The following is a 24,013-nucleotide window of genomic DNA, read 5'->3' as shown; positions in this document are numbered from 1 at the left end:
AGCTTGAATCAGTCGGCCCATTCTCCTCTGACCTCTAGCATCAACAAGGCATTTTCGTCCACAGGACTGCCACATACTGGATGTTTTTCCCTTTTCACACCATTCTTTGTAAATCCTAGAAATGGTTGTGCGTGAAAATCCCAGTAACTGAGCAGATTGTGAAATACTCAGACCGGCCCGTCTGGCACCAACAACCATGCCACGCTCAAAATTGCTTAAATCACCTTTCTTTCCCATTCTGACATTCAGTTTGGAGTTCAGGAGATTGTCTTGACCAGGACCACACCCCTAAATGCATTGAAGCAACTGCCATGTGATTGGTTGATTAGATAATTGCATTAATGAGAAATCGAACAGGTGTTCCTAATAATCCTTTAGGTGAGTGTATATATATATATATATATATATATATATATATATATATATATATATATATATATATATATATATGGGGGTTAATGTGGGGGAAGGGTTGTACATTTATATAATATTATTCTAAATATTCTGTTCTGTTTTATTATTTATTTGTGGAAACCAAATACCAAAAACCAGTGGAAAGTCAGCCTTTGTATGTTTGCTAAGCAACAGTTGTGTTTTCTCCGAGGAGACAAGGGAGGCAGAGCCTCCTCAAAAAATGTGGGTGATGAAGACTTTAAATTTTTTTTTTCCATTGTAGCAAAGTCACGGAGCCAAACACCTGTTACTTGCCAAGAAATAAAAAAATATAAATTATTTTAGTTATTAGACATAAGAGAGAAAGCCACATTTTAATTTAAAGAGTGGTGTCATAAAAAAGGTTTTCCAATTGTCTTAGTCTTGCTGGGCATTTCTCTGAAGAATTTTTACATACAGGGTGTATTTAAGTGCATTCATAGAAAAAAAACAACAACTCCCTCTTCATTGTTTAAACAGGAATTACGTACTCCATCTGGAATGTGCTTCTTGTGCAAGTTTTAGGTCCAGATAATATTAAACAGATGTTTAGAACTTATAAACTGTTGTGCAAGTCTTATAGAATTAAATGTGGCCATATAAAGACAGCATAATTTTATTCTACAAAATTATTAAAAATACTAATAAACATGAATTTAATATACAGGTGAGAAAAATAATTAACTGTGCATAAATAAAACAAATAAAATATTTAATAATGTGAGCTCACTGAGCTCCAGTATAATGATCAAATAAGTCCACCCATGAAATCGAGTCCCTAGATCCCTATTTTGTATTGCCTGATCAAAAACACAGTGTGTTATCGTGACACTTTGAAACAATGTGTAATATGAAAAGCACTATATATACTGGCTTCAATTTATTATATTTCAATTAAAATATTTACAAAACAATTAATAAATAAACATTCCTGCATTAAAGATTAGTTTTATAAAGTTTGTTTTGCCTACATTTTAAATGCACACAAACCTGCTCAGGACTAAATTTATTTTTGGGGAACAGAAATACATATATTTAAACTGCACAGAAATATCAGTGATAGCTGTTCCCTCTGCTGGTGCACATAAGGAATGTATAAATGTAAAATATTTTGTAATATTGTGGTTCAGTAATTCTGTTGAAGATAGCTGGCAAAATGTATGCCAACTGAAAAACACACAGAACAAGTGTAGTGCCTTGTAGGCAAAAGAGAACTAAATAAAATTGATGAATTCTACACAGAATGACTTAAATCTAAGAATCTGCTCTGACATTCTCATTAGCATAAAGAGATTCGGACTGGTGCCAGCCAATCTTAACTTCCTTTAGAACAGAGGTGAATGGGAGGAGAAGCACAACAAAACCCCTCTCCTCTTTCATAAGACTGATAAGACCATTTGCAGAAGAAACTTCCCCATGGTTGCCATGGGAGTTTCAGAACAAAGACATTCTGTTGTTCTTCAATATAACAACTATCTGCACTTAAAATTAGTATACTAATCGTGAGACGTGTGTCTGGCTTACCAACCCACATGAAGCTTAATTCATGTACATTTGGCATATATTTGGACTTTTGTTATTTCTCTACTTTCCAAATATAGTTTAGTTGTTTGTTGTAGATTAGTTAATAAAGTCTTGCTTGTAAGAATTAATCTTATGATCCGATCAACTCATCGCTGGCTGAAGACTCTGATCAGAAGTAAACATTAATTATTTTAATATTCCCCAAATCAATCATTAATTCCCCTTTTGAGCTAAATTCCTTGCATATAAATTGTGAGCAGATACAACTCTTTTTGTTGGAAATGTATTGTCAGATTTCTAATCTGCTCATTTGCATATTTTTCCCTACATTATTTTGGTGGTGGAATTTGGCCAAGATTCTTAAACTGATTATTTACATATAAAACCATACACAAGAGATGTTGAATTTAACAATCTATAGCTTTGTATATATACTATTATCTGTAAGATATGATTTAAAAGTCATAAGATGTCATATTTACAAAGTTATGTGGACATACATCATAAAACATTTTGTGGAATTTCTACTCAGGCAGTGAATAGAGTACCCATTAAAGGTTATCTGAGCCAATGGAATTGCTATGCCATCAGGTTGGGGGTCAATTTTAAGGGCGCACTCTTTTGATCACAACACTGGCATGAATGTGAGCCAAGAACCACAGAGTACAATACTAAACTGCAGGGATTGCAATTAACCACAATAAACTTGTTTTCGGAAACACTGAAAATGTGAAATTTCTAGTTTGTTTGATTCAGAAATAAAAAACACTGCATGTGGGGAAAAAAACAATACATTTTAAAAGCACTGTGTATACAGGTGAAACTCGAAAAATTAGAATATCGTGCAAAAGTTCATTAATTTCAGTAATTCAACTTAAAAGGTGAAACTAATATATTATATAGACTCATTACAAGCAAAGTAAGATATTTCAAGCCTTTAATTGATATAATTTTGATGATTATGGCTTACAGCTTATGAAAACCCCAAATTCAGAATCTCAGAAAATTAGAATATTGTGAAAAGGTTCAGTATTGTAGGCTCAAAGTGTCACACTCTAATCAGCTAAACACCTGCAAAGGGTTCCTGAGCCTTTAAATGGTCTCTCAGTCTGGTTCAGTTGAATTCACAATCATGGGGAAGACTGCTGACCTGACAGTTGTGCAGAAAACCATCATTGACACCCTCCACAAGGAGGGAAAGACTCAAAAGGTAATTGCAAAAGAAGTTGGATGTTCTCAAAGTGCTGTATCAAAGCACATTAACGCCTTATACCCGCAGGGGGGCGTGGGCGGGCCATGGGGGCGTGTTTATAATTTTATTACCTTTGTTTTATAACAAATATTCAATCAACTATCATAAACTATGCATCATTTGATAGCTAAAACACTCAAAAATCACGTTCTGAACTTGTTTTTGCAATCAATACACCAGAGAGGAAAGGGTTAAATTAAATGCTGACAGACCGACCCTGTAAATATGAACAAAATGAACGGCAATACTCATCTTTCATCTCCTATGGTTCAGATCAGTTCGGACGAATCCAAGAAACACCAGCATACATTTCAATGTAAGGGTCTACTCTTCAAAATTCATCCCACTTTTTAATCCAAAACAACAAAAAATAGGGAAAAAACGAAATATCCTCCTCAGTTTTCATGAGCGCTTCCAGTTAGAGTAATCCATCATGTTCACTTTCAATGAAATATCGATTCTAATTTGTATTCCAATGTTCAAAAACCATCTCCCCCGTAGTTTGGACTGTTTCCGATAAAATGAGCCATTCCCTGTTTCTCTCCTTCAATCACAGGCTCTGTAATGACCAAAATATGAAGGGAGCGCACCAACAGGCTGCGGGACCTGTCACTCTCGCACCTCGGTTTTTGATTGGATAAAAGCCACCCAATGTCTGGTCAGCAAAATTTTGATGGATGGGAGTATTAACCAACTAAAACACGATTGCAGTGATTGACAGTTTGCTTAGTTTACCTCAGAAGATCTGTCTAATACATAGGTCTAATACAAGTGCGTCCACATGCGCTCTTCGTCATTTTACGCATAGCGCGCACAGTTTTTACCATTGTTTTGCTACACGGAGCTCGTTTCAACGCCGGATTTATTCTAACATTATATCTAACAATCTACATCATGGATCGTCGACTGAAGAGGAGTTTTTGTGGTGTTGAGAGTGTTTTGGAGGAGGTAATGAGGAGTAGCGACGAAGAACAGCAGAAAGACGCAGAAACAGACATCTTAGACAGAGAGAGCACGGTGTCGAGTGTCGATTCGGCTGAAGAGGAGATGTTTCTCCATGGACTCGATCCCGTATTAGATCGGTAAGTTGAAACACATCGTCTTGAGTTTTTATGTTTATGAAGTATTGGCAGTTTTTCTGTTCATATCATGTTTTTGATTATAAAATGACTAGCAAAGACACAAGGCTACACGAGTAGCTAGGTGATAGCTCTATATTATACATAAAGACATAATATTTATATCACACACACACACACATTATATTTATGATGCATATAATATAACAAAAATATCTTTATCTTTATCTTTCCTGTCTTTCAGTGGCTTTGGTTTCCAGTTGGTAACAAACCTTGTTAGTGACTGCCTTGGATCAACATAAATACTGTAAATACTGTAATTGCTTTTTTTTTTCTTTAGTAATTGGATATTTATTATAATTATCAGTTTATTGTAATTTATTTGAGTAAAAAACACTGTTGCAATTACAAATGTTGTTTTCTTTTTATATAATTTATTAATTAGTTGTAAAACGATCACTTTTGAAATGCATACATGAAGTGAGTTTTTTTTGTTTCACTGTTTTTGCTATCAGAATTGTTCAAAATAAAGAGTATTTTGTTAAAATGTTAAAATGTTGTGCTGAAATCATTTTTTCTTGTGTGGTTTGATGAGCAGAACAGTTCTGAATTGATATACATGTATGTAGTATGTAGTGTTTACTCCTTATGTCATTTGGTTACCAGATGTCCATTTGGAGTCTCCAAATGGCCTTTTGGAAAGGACGCCTAGACTTTCCCTGAATAAAAGCTTACAGAAACTACATTTTTGGGAGTATCATCTTCAAATTTGAATCAGAACATGGTCAGACATTCAGTTTTATCTTTATGGTGTTTTCAGGCCTTTAACATAAAAGTCTGATACATTTTTCCCTAAATGAAGTTCATTCATAGAAATCGTGAGTCACTTTCATGTAAATTTGACCTTGTTTTACTCTGTTCCTATGCTACTTGTGAATTAATATGACTCTTGGGTAACAAAGTTTCAAGTGTCTAGTTTAAAAAAATATCAGAGTTATGAATGTGGACCATATGGTTTAGGAGCTACAGACATTTGTATTTGGGTATGTCATTTTTAGAAAATTCTCAAAAATAGGGGTGCTGGTTAAGAGATTAATAGAAAGTTAAGTGGAAGGGAAAAGTGTGGAAGAAGAAGGTGCACAAGCAGCAGGGATGACCGTAGCCTGGAGAGGATTGTCAGGAAAAGGCCATTCAAATGTGTGGGGGAGCTTCACAAGGAGTGGACTGAGGCTGGAGTTACTGCATCAAGAGGCACCACACACAGACGGGTCCTGGACATGGGCTTCAAATGTCAAACGTCTTACCTGGGCTAAAGAAAAAAAGAACTGGTCTGTTGCTCAGTGGTCCAAAGTCCTCTTTTCTGATGAGAGCAAATTTTGCATCTCATTTGGAAACCAAGGTCCCAGAGTCTGGAGGAAGAATGGAGAGGCACACAATCCAAGATGCTTGAAGTCCAGTGTGAAGTTTCCACAGTCTGTGTTGGTTTGGGGAGCCATGTCATCGGCTGGTGTTGGTCCACTGTGCTTTATTAAGTCCAGAGTCAACGCAGCCGTCTACCGGGACATTTTAGAGCACTTCATGCTTCCTTCAGCAGACAAGCTTTATGGAGATGCTGACTTCATTTTCCAGCAGGACTTGGCACCTGCCCACACTGCCAAAAGTACCAAAACCTGGTTCAATGACCATGGTATTACTGTGCTTGATTGGCCAGCAAACTCGCCTGACCTGAACCCCATAGAGAATCTATGGGGCATTGCTAAGAGAAAGATGAGAGACATGAGACCAAACAATGCAGAAGAGCTGAAGGCCGCTATTGAAGCATCTTGGTCTTCCATAACACCTCAGCAGTGCCACAGGCTGATAGCATCCATGCCACGCCGCATTGAGGCAGTAATTAATGCAAAAGGGGCCCAAACCAAGTACTGAGTACATATGCATGATTGTACTTTTCAGAGGGCTGACATTTCTGTATTTAAAATCCTTTTTTTTATTGATTTCATGTAATATTCAAATTTTCTGAGATTCTGAATTTGGGGTTTTCATAAGCTGTAAGCCATAATCATCAAAATTATATCAAATAAAGGCTTGAAATATCTTACTTTGCTTGTAATGAGTCTATATAATATATTAGTTTCACCTTTTAAGTTGAATTACTGAAATTAATGAACTTTTGCACGATATTCAAATTTTTCGAGTTTCACCTGTAATTTCATCAACGCTGGTGAAGCACAGAACAATTTGTTCATTGCGTAATAAGTGGCCTTTGCTTTAACTATAGTTCACTATGATGAATAGAAAGCAGAAACAGCCATTAATCTAGGGCAAGGCTATTCAAAACAATCCTGGAGGGCCACCATCCTGCAGAGTTTATTTCCAACCCTGCTCTTATGCAACTCGCTGTAATTTTACAAGTAATACTGAAGACCTTGATTACCTTCTTCAGGTGTGTTTAACTAGGGCTGGAGCTAAACTCTGCAGCATTTGAGAACCAGATTTGAATAAGCCACATCTGGCCACCAAATCTTTCAACAAAGTAAACATCCTTAGCCAGGTTTAGAAATATAATGGTGTACATGTTGGTGTATATGTTTTCTTACCATGGCAGGGTCCTGGTTTGCAGGGTCTCTGGGACTCTGGCTTCTCGCCTGTGCATTGATCGCCAATGTGACATGTGACCAGGCGATGTGCCACACCCTCTCCACAAGTCACTGAGCACTGAGAGATGGATGAGATGGAGGGTTATGGGAAGTAAAACATTGTGAAACTGAACATTCTACCTCTGGCAAACAATTTAAAACATCTAGGGTTTTAAAAAAATATATGGTGTATACCAAGTTTATGGTCAACCTTACCAATGATTAAACCAAAAATCTATCCAGTATGTGCCTTGATTTTTCCTAACAACAAGTGAAATATTCATTGACACAGCTCTAACACCTAATCTGTTTGCTTGGGGTCAAAATCAATACCACATAGGCTGGGTCACTATAGAGGATTACCACTACTAAACTGTGTGCTAGTTCTTGCTCTATATCTCTGTTTACTGTTTAAAGAAATAATTGGTATCACTTTACGATAAGTTTCCATTAATTTACATTAGTTAATGCATTAGGTATCATGAACAAACAATGAAAATATATTTTTACAACATTTATTCATCTTTGTTAATGTTAGTTAATAAAAATACAATTGTTCATTGTTAGTTCATTTTAGATCACAGTGCATTAATTAATGTTAACCAATACAACATTTGATTTTGAAAATGTATTAGTATATGTTGAAGATAACATTAACCAAGATTAATAAATGCTGTAAAAGTATTGTTCATTGTTAGTTCATGTTAACTAATGTTGTTAACTAATGTTGTAACGAACATTAACAAATGGAACCTTATTGCAAAATGTTACGGAATAGTTCACCCAAAAATGAAAGTTCTGTTACTATTTACATTTCATTATGAACCTGTTTGCTGTTTAATATATTTTCATGGAACACTAGGAGAATTTAGGAAGAATATTAATGCAGCTATTTTCCATCTATACAAAATGACCACATCTGTCAAGCTCAAAAAATAAATCTCCTGAAATCGCTATTCACTGAAAATAACGCTAGCTCTCAAAATAAATTTGGTGCCTATGGTGCAGGCTGGATGTTAATGAACAATTTTCATTAACATGGATATGGATACAAAGACATCTGGGTTTGAAACTACATGATGACATAATTTTCAATATTTGGTAAACTATTCCTTTAAAAGCAAATCAAGTTGGGTAATAAGAAATATCTCCGGTTAATATCTAAAAACATTAGAAGCATAAAATCAAAAGAAATGTCAGGTTCCACTTAAACATTATCATTGTGTGAGAAAGGTTGTAAATTCAGGGTAAAAAGTTATAAAGTACAAAGCTTGAAGGGAATTAAAAAATATTTTCAAGAATTTCTTGCATCTCAAACTAAATAATATAATTTTGTGGATGCTGTAAACACATTCTTTAAATTAGCTTTTGTAATCACACTGTGCTTTCAAACTTTATTACATTGAAAACGTCTCTGGTTACTTAACTGTAACCCCTGTTCCCTGATAAAAGCGGAACGAGATGCTGTGCTTCATTGCCGCACTGGGATGCCCCACGACTGCTCTGCAGACAAAATACCTGACAATGCTCCTGTGACGCATCTATTTATAGCCCTGCTACAGGTGCATCCAATTGTTGTCACCAGCAGAGGCTATAAATTCTTGTCAATTTTATTGACGTGTTGCACACTTTCACAGCTGGTCACACCTAGAACTGTTCCCAAAGCGCTAAAATAGCGCAGCATCTCGTTCCGCTTTTATCAGGAAACGGGTAACCCAAGACGTTCTTCTTCAGCACTTTTTATGTGGAGTACAAAATGGAAAGAATCATCTTTGAATCGACTGTTGTAGCAAAGTAAATAGCCACAGCCTGCAAGCTGATTAATATTGTGTATGATGAAGGTTTAAGAGATTTAATGTGCATTGCAATGAATGCACAACTTATAGGGACTAATATTTTATTTAACCTCCCACTTAGATTTTAGGAAACGTTTAATGTTACTTGAAATGATGCTGTTTTAGTGCATTTCTATCTTTATACTGTGGAAGGCTTTGTTTGGTACATGTTAATAAAACATTGTTCATTTATAATGTTTTCTTTTCTAAAAAGGAACTAAATGCATTTTGACCAGAAAAGAAGTATATTTTGAGTCAAATTTTAACACGTTCAAAATCTACAATTAATCGGAATAAACAATGAAACATTATGCGTTGAATTGTAATTAAATATTTTAATTGATTGTCAGTATTTATTTATTCTGTATTGATAGCTACAAAATACAAAAGGACCTTAGAGAGACCTACCTCTGACCAAGCCCCGGTCCTCCATTGGGCTGGGCAGGGCACTCTGTTGCATGGTCTCCTGATCTCAGGCTTTTCCCCACTGTAGTACTTGCTATGGATAGAGCGGTTTGTGCCTTCATGAAGGAACTGCACACGGCGTACGGTGCGGATCTGGTACCCCAAACTTCCACAAGTTTTAGTACAGTGCTCCCACTCCTCTGTGATCCATCTGTCAGAAGGCAGATTAAATGTGGTTCAATAAATGGATATTATGCATAATCAATAATGAGTTGCACTTCATAGAATTGCACTCTTTACACATTTTAATACTTGTAGTTGCTACAGTATCATGCTTAGGTCTGTCCCACTAATTTAGAATAAAACTGCAGCATAATGCTTTTCCTCCTTAAAGCGAAATAAGCCACTACCATCATCAAATGGAATTGCAAAAACAAAGATTGTTTTCAAATAGGTTTATGAACACTCCTGCATTGGTGAAACAAACAGATAGTCAGATAATAGGCCTCTTTCAAATGGAACAATGTTTTAATAGCACTAAAATGTTTTTCATTTTGGTGAAATCTATTTAGAAGTATTTTAACATTCATGCAAAAATTCTGCTTTAAACAGCAGGAGCTCTCCATTTTCCTTGTCTCACTGTAGACCAGATGCTAACAAATCAAGCAGACAAAATACATTGTATCAAATGGACTACTTAGCACTCAGAATGTAAAGGGGATGTAAATGCTTGGGCTGATGAACAAATTTTTAGTGGAACCATCTGATTCTTCAAGAATCTCAAGATCACTTCTACATCTATTGTGAATACATCCACAACAGACCTATTAACTGTAAATAGCATTTTTTTTTGTCTACATTAACAATGCAATTGTTTTAAAACTTATAAAGAGAAAATGGGTGCTTTGAGAAGGTAAATACAGTTTCACTATCGTCAAATTAAAATAATATATGAAAAAATAAAAACAAAAAAGAGACAACTGCTACATCAAATCAATGAGCAATAAAGATAAAATGTATGAGAGAGTACAAAACAAATAATTACACTCAACTTAATTCAGTTGTTATTCAAACAGATCTGACTGGCTCCTTATTTATGGCTATGTCTAAAATAATATATATATATATATATTTTTGTCTTAAAAGTTGCCATGCAACCTCAGTGTCTGATAAAAAAAAAAATTCTGTAATAGGCTATCTGGGTTAAAGACACAAAAGAGGGTTTGTGGTGTGTAGCAAGAAGATATATTTGCTCTCAGTGATTGATTCAATGCTATCTATTTTCGTGAGTGCGCAAAGCTGTGCACTACATCTTATCCAATTTCCGTGTGATTGCTAATTCTAAGTGCAATTTTCGTGCAAGTGGGCGGGGGTGGGAGTGTTTGCGAAATCTGTGGGTGTACGAGCGCAATCTGTGGTTGTTTGTGCGCAAACTGAGTGTATTGTATGGTAGTGAAGTGCCTCTAAGAGCAATTTGCTATTCTCCTGAGAAATAGGTAATTGTGCTAAGATCTGTTTTCAGCACAAAATCTTAATTCAGTTACTATATTTGCAGTTTGGAGATTCTACCAGCAGTTGGTAATAAAGTTTGTGTCCAAACAATCTCTGTTTTATGATTTTTTTTTATTTTTATTATTATGAATTCATGTTGTGGCCAGTGGAAGACTAGTCGTATAATCCCTCTGCCTAAATGCATTTGCTGATTTTTTAATACAGTGTGTATTAACACATGAATCAACCACGTTTCACTCAACCGAATGCTGACCACATATGACTCTAAAACACGAAATGCGCATTAGCGAGTTGATTGATAGGCGATGTCTGTATCTAAAAGGTGATTGGCTCTTTTACCTGCAAGATAGGACATCCTTTTACATCCATTGACTGCTGGGTGCTAGAGCTTCTTGGTTGGACATTCCAATTTCTCCCAATAGAAGTGACTCCTCTTGCTAAATATTCTTTCTTTCCTCTGTTAGGAGTTAGAATCAGTTAGGCAGTGTGCAGTGAACGTTGTTCTTTTTGTTCTCTTTTTTCTTCTCTCTTCTGTTTAGAAAATATTATATATATTTAAAAAAAAAAAAAAAAGAAAGAAAGAAAAAAGAGAATAACTGAAAGCCGCAAACGGTGCGTGTTCCCCTCTTCTTGCTCTATAGCTGAAGAGGACACACATCAGTTTTTGCTCTGTTTGTTTGGGGGTAAGAGCACGCTGCTCTCGCGTTGCAGCAGGGCGGGTGCGAGCACTGCGATTTGCTTTAACAGGCAGAGTGCTTCGTGCTCGCCTCGCTTGCTTCCAGGAGTCAGAACTCACGGAAAAAAAAAAAATATATAAAGATCGTTCGTGTATGAATTTGGCTGAGGAGCAAGAGACGGGTTGATCCCTTTCTCTCACTCTCTCCCCAAACCCAGCTGGTCCTTCACATGATCTCGAAGCGCGTTCCGACGCTTCTTCGGATCATGAGGAGGATCGCGATTCTCTTCCCGCCTCCGAGCGTTCCGTCCGCGATAAAACAATCTATGGAGGAATTGCTCGATGTTGTTACTCAAGCGGTTGCCAGATTGGACTGGCCACGTGAAAAAGAGACACCAAACCCTCCAAATTAGGGGATAGATTTTATCTTCCAGTCTAAGAAAGGGAACGCCTCATGAGTCCCTTCCCTTCTTTGATAACCTCCATGAAGAGCTTTTTCGCTCATGGAGGAACCCTTAAAAATAAAAAATATATATTTTCTTCCCGTGTTCACCTACCCTCGTCATCATTATATTTGACCATCGTGGGTGCTGAGGCACGGGGGTATTCAGTGATGCCGCTGATCGAAGAGACGCTTGCGGGCTATCTCTCGCCAGGCTGGGAAGGGCTTATCAAGCAGCAGGTCAGGCTGGTGCTGCTCTGCACACCATGCTGTTTTACAGGCGTACCAGAATGACCTCCCGGACGACCTGAGTGTGGGTTCTGCGCTTGACGAGCAAGCCTCAGACCTGCCTCAGTCCTGTCTGAACGGAGGCTCAAAAGCAAAGCGTGGCGAGTCGTGCTCCTCCTCCCAGGGATTGGGGACAGTCTCGCCTCCCTCGCCAGCCCCCGAAGCAAGACCTCAGGGCTATCATTTCTAGTAAGAGAAAACCCTGATGGTCTTGCGCCTAGATTAGGGGATAGCTCCCCTCGGGACGGGGCGCGTGCTTCACTTCACCCCTCCCGGTACCCCCTCGAAGCCCCTCCATTCCCGCCACCTCTTAGTGTTTCGGGTTGCAGAGGCTTCCGTCAAAATTGGGTGTTTTCGCTGTTCCTACATTTTATTCTGGACGCGAAACACCCGACAACCCCTCAACAGGGAGTGTTCAAATATAATACCCATCTCAGAGATCCTGGCAGCGTGGAAACTTCTGTCGGATATATTCTTTTCTGTGGGTCTTATAAGGGCGTCAGGATTTAATTCACTCGCCGCTTTTCCGTGTTTCAACGGCGTGTTCTCACTACCGTAACCGGATTTCTTTTTTTGTAAAAAAAACAAAAAAACAAAACTAAATCTCCTGGTTAAAGGGGCCATGGTATGTGTTCCCCTTCCAGAGAGAGAGTTAGGTTATTACACTAAATACTTCCCGTTTCCCATGGAGGGTGAGGGGTGGCATCTGGCTTAGATCTTAAAGCTTGAACTACCCGTGGGTGTTCAAGTCCAAGATGATGCCTGTGAAGACGGTCGTGTCTCAAGCCCTACAACTCGTTTGGCTGGTCACCATCGATCTTATGACGCACTTCTATACTTCATTTAGAAGTTCTGCCACAACATGGAAAGTTCCTGAGGTTCACTTCCGGGGGCGAAGTCTTCCAGGGTCAGGTTCTTTCACTCAGCCTAGCCCTTTTTACCCGCACATTCACAATGCATGATGTAGCTGGCTCCTTGCGACTCGGGGCATCTGCATTCTGAATTATGTAGACGACTGGCTGATCCTAGCGCAGTTCCAGGAACTGGCAGTTCAGCACAGGGACATCGTCTTAGCTCATCTGTTTCTCTGGGGTTGAGGCTCAACGCCAAGAAAAGCGTCCTCTCTCCCACTCAGAACACTGTCAATCGGGGCATCGTATGGAGTTCAATCACAATGCGGGCACAATTGTCTCCCGCTAGTATTGAGTCCATTCAGATCACCCTGAGCAAAGTCAAGCTAGGTCAAGGTTGCACTGTTATCAGTACCAACGATTTCCAGGTGTCAGGGCGAACGCGTCCACGGTGATCCCTCTGGACCTTCTGCTCATGAGACCATTTTTGTTGTGGCCAAAAGCCAGGGGATTTCTTCCAAGGGCCAAAACCCCTAGGCTAAATAGGGTTACGCGCCTCAGGCTTCGTTCCCTTTCTATGTGGTTCAGACCCCGGTTTTCTGCCTTGGGTCCCACTCTATGTGCGTCTTGTTGTCGCAGGCTGCTAACGACAGACGCCTCCCTGATGGGCGGGGTAGCGGCCTTAAGTGGTCGTCCAGCTTAAGGGGATAGGAGGGTCATCAGCTCGGTTGTCACAGTCACTGTCTCGGGTTGATGGCTGTATTTCTGGCCCTGAAATACCTCCTCCTGAGGCTGCCATGTCTTGGTGCGGGTGGACAATACAGCGGTAGCCTCTTACATAAATCATCAAGGAGACCCACGTTCTTGTCAGCTGTATTTCTGACACGTTGGGTTCTCCTTAGGGCCCAGGGCAAGCTCCTGTCACTCAGGTCAGTTATATCCCTGGATACCCGAATATGGGAGCAGATTTATGGTCCAGACAGAAAATACCAACGGGGGAGTTAAAAACTCCACCGTAAGGTAGTAGTTGCCCAGAGTTCGCCAGCAAGGGTTTTTGCCTCTTACTGATATCACCGCGCTGCCCGAACAGGGCTTGGTTCTCGGAGCTAATCTCTTCCCTCGACGGCTCGCCTTGGGTGATTCCGAAGAAGAAGGATCTTCTATCTCAGGCACAGGGCAATATTTCATTCCTGCCCCAAATTGTGGAATCTTTCATGTTTGGCCCCTAAGGGTACCAACTGAAGGACACAGGGCTCTCTCCTGAGGTTATCAAGACCTTTTTAAATGCCGGGCTTTTTCCACTTGGAACAAGTTTGGGTGAGATCTTAGGGCAGAAGAGGACCTCTTCGCCTCTATGAATAGCGCAATGTCTCCTCTACTTCTCCCTGAAATCACCCAGCCCCCTTGGGTCTGGACGTTAAGACACATACATGACCCAGAATTTGTCTGTATGCATTTCTTTCCCCGGTGTCTCTGCTCCCGTGAGTCTTGGCGATGTTCACCAGCAAGGGTCTTGCCTCCTATTAATGGCGCTGCGCTGGCCAAACAGGATATGTTTCTCGGAACTAATTCCTCTCCTCAACGGCTCGCCTTGGGCGATTCCGGACAGGGAGGACCTTCTCATCCTTGGCCCGAATTGAGAAACCTTTCATGTCTGGCCCCTAAGGGTACCAAATGAGGTTCACAGGGTTTTCTCTTGAGATTATCGAGACCATTTCAAGTGCTAGGGCTCCCTCCACTTGGAACTGATCTGGGTAGATTTTACAGGGCAGAAGAGGACCTCTTCGCCTCTGTTGATAGCGCAATGTCTCCTCTACTTCTCCCCGAGTCGCCGCTCCCCCTCGGGAGGGGCTGAACGTAGTAACGCAAATGCGCCTGCATGCGTTTCCTTCTACTAAAGTTCTTATTACAGAACCAGCTAACTGCTAGTTTGCTTCAGTTCTGGATTTTCTGTAGAAAGAACTGTCAGCGGGCACTTGCCTCGCCACTGCCAGGTTCTATGTGGCCACTGCGGTTTGCCACGGCTTGGTGGGTGGGGTGCCCTCAAAGTGGCATCCTCATTATTGCCCGGGCCTACGAGGCGCGCGGTCAAGCTTCGCCAGTAGGTTTCAGGGCGCACTCTACCAGTGGGCTCTCCTCCTCTAAAACCTTGGCTAGAGGTCTCCCTCTGCAGCAAGTTTGTGATGCGGCAGGTTGTCCTTTCTGCACACATTCATTGGACTTTTTTAGTTTGGATGTTCTGCACTCCGGGCTCTTATGCCCTTGTCCTTTCTGCACACATTCATTGGACTTTTTTAGTTTGGATGTTCTGCACTCCGGGCTCTTATGCCCTTGAGTTGACATCGCAAGCTCATGTCTGGACAAGTTTGTGATGCGGCAGGCTGGTCCTCTCCGCTCACAGTCATCAGTTTTTATGACAAGTTTGTGTTGCGATAGGGTTCTCTTCACACACATTCATCAAACTTTATGGGCTAGATGCTTTGCTACTCCGGACTCTTATGTCCTTGAGTCGACATCTCAGCCCATGCCTAAACAAGTTTGTGATGCGGCAGGTTGTCCTCTGGACTTTTTTAGTTTGGATGTTCTGCACTCCGGGCTCTTATGCCCTTGAGTCGACATCTCAAGCTCATGTCTGAGACCTCTCGCGTTTTTGTGAGTACACTGCACAACCGTAGGGGTCCGGACAGCCCCAAGTGTGGCGGTATGGGTATTGCGTTCCCCGTAGCGCTTAACAACGCAGCATCAAAGTGAAGCTTTTTGTAAAGGGAACGTCTCGGGTTACATGTGTAACCCTTGTTCCCTGAAAAAAGCGGAACGAGATGCTGCGCTGCTTTGCCGCACTGGGACGTCCCAGGACTGCTCTTCAAAAAGAAGTATCTGACGACACCTGGTGACGTATCCATTTATAGCCTGGCCACAGATGCATCTAATGATTACATCAACCGAGGCTATAAATTCCAGTCAATGTTCATTGACATGTTACACACACTATTTCAGCTCGGTTCACAGCTAGAGTTGTTCCCCGTAGCGCTTAGCAGCGCAGCATCTCGTTCCGCTTTTTTCAGGGAACAAGGGTTACACATGTAACCCGAGACGTTTAGTTTATGTAAATTTTTTTCTTTCATTTTATTTACTTACAATTTTGCAAAAATTCTTTTTACATGGCTCGTTGTACATATCATGGCAGATTCCTGCTGAAATTAACACTAGCGGCATTACAGCAACTACTTTTATTTATTTTTTATTACTTTTCCCAAAATAAATTATATCTTATGACATCAAAATACTTTTACTATAACACATGACTTGTAAGGCAATACATTTTTATATTTACATCCCATAGCTAACTACATTTACAATCTTATTTGAGCACATTTGTCTGCCCAGTTTTACATTTCTGACTCTAGTTATTGGATATTTGAGTTTGCCTATCCTGCTCTGGATTTGTTTGCATGGACTCTTCTCTGCTCTGTTTTATGGAATGTGCTTGAACTGTGTTTATGAGCCTACCTGCCCCATTTAGATTTGTTTGTCAATACCCTGTCCTGCTGTGTAATTTTGTTTCGTATTTTTCCCCAAGTGATTTACATTTTCCATGATTTTTCACGTTCATCAATAAACTGTGATTTTTTTTTTTTTGTTTGGTTGGTTTTTTTTTTTCCTCTGTTTCCAAGTGTGACAGTACACGCTGGACTCAGCAGAAGAGATCAATCTCCGGTCTGCCCTGGCACAGCAAGATGTTTTTTTAAGTTAGTTGTCCCAGTTTTCTTCCTCCCATCAAGCTATGGAAGCCATGGTGACTCAAATCTCAGAGCTCACCCACCAACTCAAACAACTTCAGACATTTACATCTTCCATCCTAACCAGCACTGGAGCTGTGCCTCAACCCACCTACCTGCTATTCCGTTGACCCTAAGACTTGCTGTCCTTTCTGTCACAGTACACAATGATTAAGGTGTTTGATCGGTCAGTTCACAGTGGGGTGGCGGCACAACATCTCCTCAACTTGCGCCAGGGTGGTCAGTCTGTTTCAGACTACTCCATTGACATTCATATCCTAGTTGCACCCTGCGGGTGGAATGATGTAGCCCAGCGGGACCAGTTCCTCCAAGGGCTTGCGGATCACATAGTGGATGCACTTTACACCCTTGATCTTCCAACGCAGTTTAATCACTTGGCAGATCTCGCCATCCGGGTTGATGGTCATAAATCATTCACCTTGTCTACTGGACTGGAACCCGAGCCCATGCAAATCAGCAGTACCCATCTAACCCCTGTGGAGAGGCAACAGTGAATTATCCATGGGTTGTGTCTATACTGTGGAATCTCTTGTCTTTTCTGTTTCTGTATTGCAGGGCGAGCCATTCAATCTCTCAGGGGTGTCTGCCGTCTACCACAACCTGGGTCCAGTCTTCAGTAAGTCCCAAGCCACATCTCTCCTTTCACATCGTCTTTATGACTACACCATTGACCTACTGCCTGACAATTCTCCGCATAAAGGATCATCAAGAACAGGTACCCGTTGTCACTCATGTCCTAGGGCTCAACCATCTTCACGAAGTTGGACCTCCGTAGAGCTTACATCTTGAACAGGTTCACTTCCAGCACCTGTACAATCAGCACTGGTGGCCCCCAGGGATGTGTGCTCTCCCCACTACTCTTCTCCCTCTACACCAATGACTGCACCACCATGGACCCCTCTGTCAAGCTCCTGAAGTTTGAACACGCTCAAAACGGTGGAGATGATTGTGGACTTTAGGAGGAACACCCCAACATTGACCCCCTTCACCATTCTAAACCGCACTGTGGCAGCAGAGGAGTCATTCAGGTTCCTGGGCACTACCATCTCACAGGACCTGAAGTGGGAGACACACATTGACTCCATTGTGAAAAAGGTGCAGCAGAGGTTGTACTTCTTTCGGCAGCTGAGAAAGTTCATACACTTCCAGAGTGAGGAAAAAGGCTGTAAAATCACACTGGATCCCACTCACCCAGCCTACTACCTTTTTGAACTGTTACCTTCTGGCGGACGCTTCAGAGCTCCGAACACCAGAACCGTCAGGCACAGGAACAGTTTTTTTCCTCAGGCTATCCATCTCATAAACAGTTAAAGATGCCCCATTGAGCAATAATTATGTGCAATACACAGTTTTGTCTATTTATATTCTCCAACATATCCTCTTCTGCCATTACATACAAAGGAAAAAAAAAACTTTTTGCACTGTACATAACATACTGTATTTTAGTACTTTATATAATGGATTTGTATTAGATTTGCACTACGTCTGTGTATGTGTGTATGTATGAAGGTGCGTGTCTGTGTGTATGTAAGGAATTACAACGCTTCATGGGCTTTGCTAACTTCTACTGTCGATTCATCTGGAACTACAGCCAGGTGGCTGCTCCAATAACAGTCCTCACTGCCAACATTCTGCAGTTCCAATGGACGCCAGAGGACCAGTAAGCGTTTGATACCCTGAAGACTTATTTTACCTCTGCTCCTGTCCTCACCAGACCTTGAGTCCAGTTTGCAGTGGAGGTGGACACATCAGACGTTGGTGTCAGAGTGGTCTTTTCACAAGGGTTCAATGAACATAGCAAAATGCATTTCTGCGCCGCCTTCTCCCGTTATTTTACCCACACAGAATGGAACTACAACATCGGCAATATGGAGTTGTTGGCTGTCAAGTTGGCTTTGGAGGAGTGGCGCCATTGGTTGGAGGAATCTAAGGTGCCATTTCTGGACAGAACCAACCATAAGAACCTGGAGTACATTTGATCAGCCAAATGACTGATCCGCTGCCAGGCCCAGTGGTCCTTTGTTTTAGTTTTTTTTTTTGACATTTTGAATTTACTATGTCCTACCATCCAGGTTCCAAGAACATAAAGCAGGACACCCTCTCTTGGATCTACGAACCTGATGAGAGCATGCCCTCATGCACATCCCTGACCATTGTTGATCCAGTCACCTGGAACATTAAGGCATGAGTCACCAGGGATTTGAGAGCTACCTCTATCATAGAGGGTTGTCCTAAAGGTTGGTTGTTTGTCAGTCTGATTGGCTGTTCTCCAGTGGGGCCACACCTCCAAATTCATCTGCCATGCATGTACCAAGAGGACTTTGGCAGCGATTCAGCAGAGATTCTGGTGACCATCTATGATTGAGGACTCCCGTCAGTTCATCGCAGCCTGCTTGGTCTGTGCTCAAAGAAAGCTCTACAGTCAGCCCCCCGTTGGTCTCCTGCATCCACTCCCTATTCCCTCCCACCCTTGGTCACACATTGCCCTGGGTTTCTTCTCCAGTCTCCCTCCCTTCAGGGTTAAATCCATTTTCCTTACTGTGGACTGCTTTTCCAATGTGGTACACTTTATCCCACTACCCAAGCTCCCCTCATCCAAGGAGACAGCATAACATGTTAAAAACATCTTGTCAGGACTCTGGGCTGACATTCAGGTTTGTTTTGTCTTGTCAATGTTTAGTATATTAGGTGCAGAAGAATGAACAATTGCTATTCAAAATATCTTGAATCCGGCAAAACGCAACCTTTTAAAGCTGGAATTCCTCAAATCCATAAAACTAAGAGACTGCCAAAGATGGTGCCTTTAAGTGCTTCAGCAGCAAACATTCCAAAGGACACACAAATCAATATGCGGAACCTTCTGGAGGAATAACTTTAGGGCCTTTCTAGGCCATAAAACTATCAATTTATACATTTGGTGCCAAAAGTCTCCCAGCTGTGGCCTCCTTTCACCGAACAAAGGAAAATCACACTCCCCTCCGGGAGTCCCCACTTGGGACACTGAAGTTCCTTTTAGGTTGTTGATTTGTGATAATTAACAAGTGCCAAATGGCTGGTCAAGGAGACTAACCATTCTGCTAAAACAGCAAAACAGCATGATTTAAAACATAAGGGCCATTGGTCAGAGAGGGCCCCTGCAACCCACGGGACAGTGACATGGGGCAGACTCAACATGACCTTCTGAACTTTTCCACACAGACAACAAACGTTTGACTCTAAGCATGTTGGACAAAGCGTACAAGATCATTTATATCCCAGGATTAGCGTGACTATATCATTTAAAATAACAGACCATGCTCTATGTTAATGGATTAACAATAATTTGGTATTCTATTAGGAAGGTCTCAGTCTAAGAATCTCCTTCTTGAAGTTAAACTCAAAAGTGTGAGATCTGAAGCCATAAACATTTCACACAATTCACAGTACTTATGGTTAAACCCTCTTAATGCACAGAATCTACCTGTTTGTACCAAAATTATGTTTTGACCTGTGATCAGTTTTATAACAGACGAATTAATGACTACAGCCTGATGTACCTCTTAAAATATGTGTAGTGATTTGTAATTACTTATTCTGACAAATTGATGATTATAATCCTTAATCTTGTATTATCCATGTTCTAAAACCAATGAATTAACCATTACGATTTTTAATTAGGTATTAGGTATGTTACTAGCACTTTGAAATATTCATTAAAGTATGTCATATTCAGTATGTAAATGCTTGCTTGTTTATGTAGAGAATTTTGATGTTAATTAATGTTATGTCTCTTGCACCGTTTTCAAGATACAACATTTCCAAAGGATTGTAAATCAACTTTAAAAAAGGAGTAGACCATGTGACTCTGAAAAGTCACATCTGATTGGCTCAGGACACCTTTGGGGTGCGGCCAGTCTACACTTAAGACTCTTGTACTAAGGAAGAACGCAAAAGTTCTCTTCTCTTGCTGCTTCACTTCCTACGTAGCTCTGCATCCTCCACGCTCTTGCCATCATGGCTTGCAACTTTGTACAGGCCCTGCCCACGACTGTTGACGGACACTACCGACGGACATGATTTTTGGTGTGTTTCATTATAGCGCATAGCGAACGTTATAACAGTATTTGTGTGTGTGTTGCACATCCATCGTTGCAAAACTGCTGAAAAAACTGTACAACCAATAAATAAATATATCAAATAACCATTCAGAATCTTCCTGGTTCATTCTCAAAGAGTCTCTCCCTCATCAGCATCTGACTCCGGTTCAAACATATAGGGCTGAACACCACTATTTTCACTGTAAGTCATAATGCTTATGATGTCTAGTTATCCGAAGTAGAGATGTCAAAAATCTGCCCTATTCTGGATATGGGGCGGGGAGCACCAGCTCATTTGCATTTAAAGACACACACACAAAAACAGCTAATTTGTATTCCCACCCAAAAATTGCCATTTTAAACATGGTATAAAAAATTATCTGTAGGGTATTTTGAGCAGAAACTTAGACACATTCTGGAGACACCAAAAATATAAATTACATCTTGTGAAAAAGGGCATAATAGGAGCCCTTTAATATAATTTGAGTTACCCGGTTGCAAATCGAGTTAGACTGAATTAAGTATCAATGGTTCTCAAGGCATTGTCAACAGACTCCATATAGTTCCTTTTCTCTGTATAGATCAGTTAATTCACCTTCTGAAACAATCTACTCACAACCTGTTTCCATGTTTGTCTGTGTGTTAGATTAGTTTTGTTTAGATTAGCAATAAAGTCTTGTTTCTATTCAAAGATAATTTGACTGTGGTATATTTTGATAAATAATCTCATCACTTTTTTTAAAGATCTGGCCTGAAGCTATACCTAAAATATGTGTGATATTATTTTCAATAAGCCATGAGAATAATATTACTCCAATAAGTGAATTAATCAGAATTCCCTTATTAAAGCTAATTCCTTACAACAGAAATTGTGAGCAGATAAAATGAGACATTGCATTACAATTTTAATGGTAGATAATTTTATTCAGACAAATAATTTAATTATTTATCATTTATCCTTCTTATAATGGTTAATTTAATTCCTAACAAACATACTGTTCTCTACATGATGATGGAGGTAAGCGGGCACCATAACCCATTCCGTGCACATTTATAATACCTAAATTCCTACACATGTGTTTCTCTTGTGTGACTGTTTGTTCAGGTGACATGTGCTGCTGCAGTCAAAGAGTATTGGCTGGTTTGGTGCAACAGCTCATAATAATCATCATCAGCAGCACCTGTTCCTTGTTTCCCCAGTTCTATTAATTCCCCTATTGTGTGCTGTTTTGTGCCAGCTTATATCAGTCCTTGCGGTGAGCAAATCAGCACTGTCGTTCTCCTGTCTGTTTGTCCGTCCTGTTTTATTTTCTGTTTTGTTTGCCTGGTTCTAAATCACTGACTCTGGATATTTGAGTTTGCCGACCTCTGCTCTGGATTTTTTTGCCTGTACACTTCTCTGCTGTTTTCTGTCCAGGCACATTCTGCTGGAACGTGAAACCCATTTGGATTTGTCTGCCAATTTCCTGTCCTACTGTCATTTTTTCCCATAAGGAATATTTGAATTTTTCATGACTTTTTCACCTTCCCTTGTTCCTCAATTTTCACCTCAAGTTTCAAAGTGTGAAAAAAAACTTTTTTATAATTTATTATTTTTGTCATGCACAAGAATATAAGAAAATAAATAACTGTAAATCAGTCAAACCACTACTCACTCTGAAAGCTTTGTTTGATAAAATCCATTGATCATGGATTTTATGAAGTCTGAGGGAAATACTCATGCTGGAATATAAATGGATATATAAAACATTAAACATTTCTCTTTTTTGCAATTCAGCTGGGAAACTGGAGAGTGGGGCTGCAACTAACGATTATTTTGATAATCGATTAAGCTAATGATTATTAGAATGATTATTCGACTATTCAGCGATTATTGCAAATAAATCATTAGCTACTAACCAATTATTCAGCTTGTGCCCCGATTTAAAAGGTTGTATTAAACGTGCTTACTAACAATAGAGGAAAAAGTCATCTTTTCAAAATACCTTTAAATGTCATACACTGAATTAAATGGAAAAATACTTTAAGTTTAATTCAGTAAAGAAATTCACTTCAAAAAAAAAAACATCTGGGTTACGGATGGAGTCAAAGAGTATTGGCTGGTTTGGTTTTGGGTTCCCTGATGGAGGAAACGAGATGTTGTGTCGAAGAAGCGACACTATGGGTCTCTCTTGTGAGCCTTTTGCATCTCTGATTTATGAGAAAAGGCCAATGAGAAATTGGCAGACATAATTTGCATGTTCCGCCCCTGGACATACGGGTATAAAGGGAGGGAAATGAGTCTGTTTCATGTAGGATTATTCTGAGGAGCCAACAACGAGGTTCGGCCGCAACAGTGGCTCGGTTCAGCGACGTGGCCGTGAGGACACAACGTCTCGTTCCCTCCATCAGGGAACGGAGGTTACATCCATAACCCAGACATTCCCCGTCTGTCGCTCACTTCGATGTTGTGTCGAAGAAGCGACACTTGGGGTCCAATTTAAATCACGCCATGCACTAAGCCGTGTCTGTGTACTGCTGACACAGGAGTGGGCAGGTGTTTTACGTGCCAATGCGACCAGCTGTGCCAGGCTGCACGTACCCTTCCCCAACGCCCCATAAAATCATCAAAGCCTTCTGGTTCTTTACATCCGACAGAGGGGAACAAGGCGACGTGCCAAGCATGGGAGCAGGCCGCGCCAGCAATGCGCTTTTCATCTCTCTATGTTTCTCGCATATAGTTAAAGCAGCTGGGGCCATCGTAATGCTATCATACACACTCGGGGAAAGCGATCTTTTCAGTTTTCCTATTCTTTCAGGGGGGAAAGACCCTGCGGAGACCATACCTGCCTAGACTGGGGGAGGTAAAGAGTGGTGAAATACATCACATGGGCTTTTAAGTCACATGTGGAGAATGGTGCGGTGGTAGATCAGCAGATAAAGAGCTGCTCAGAACGTCTAAAGCTCTGCGTGCTGTCCAAGTAGATACGCAAAGCACATACCGGACACAGGAATGAAAGGCCTGGGCCTGCCTCCTCCCGGGGCAGCGCTTGCAGGTTCACTACCTGGTCCCTGAAGAGAGTGGTGGGAACCTTGCCCACGTAGCCTGGTTGCGGTCTTAGGATCACGTGAGTGTCTGCCGGACCGAACTCCAGGCATGTGTCGCTGACAGAGAACACTTGCAGGTCCCCAACCCTTTTGATGGAAGCGAGCGCGATCAGGAGGG

General features: G+C 40.7%; 1 pseudogene; it reads right to left on the bottom strand.

Moving 5' to 3' along the window:
* Positions 1-24,013, bottom strand: part of LOC127642881 (A disintegrin and metalloproteinase with thrombospondin motifs 3-like) — a 216,424-nt pseudogene that overhangs the window by 7,663 nt on the left and 184,748 nt on the right.

The sequence above is a fragment of the Xyrauchen texanus genome, chromosome 4 (assembly GCF_025860055.1).
Source record: "Xyrauchen texanus isolate HMW12.3.18 chromosome 4, RBS_HiC_50CHRs, whole genome shotgun sequence".
NCBI lineage: Eukaryota > Metazoa > Chordata > Actinopteri > Cypriniformes > Catostomidae > Xyrauchen > Xyrauchen texanus.
Note: the sequence above shows the minus strand (reverse complement) of the source record. Positions and strands in the feature narration are given on the sequence as shown.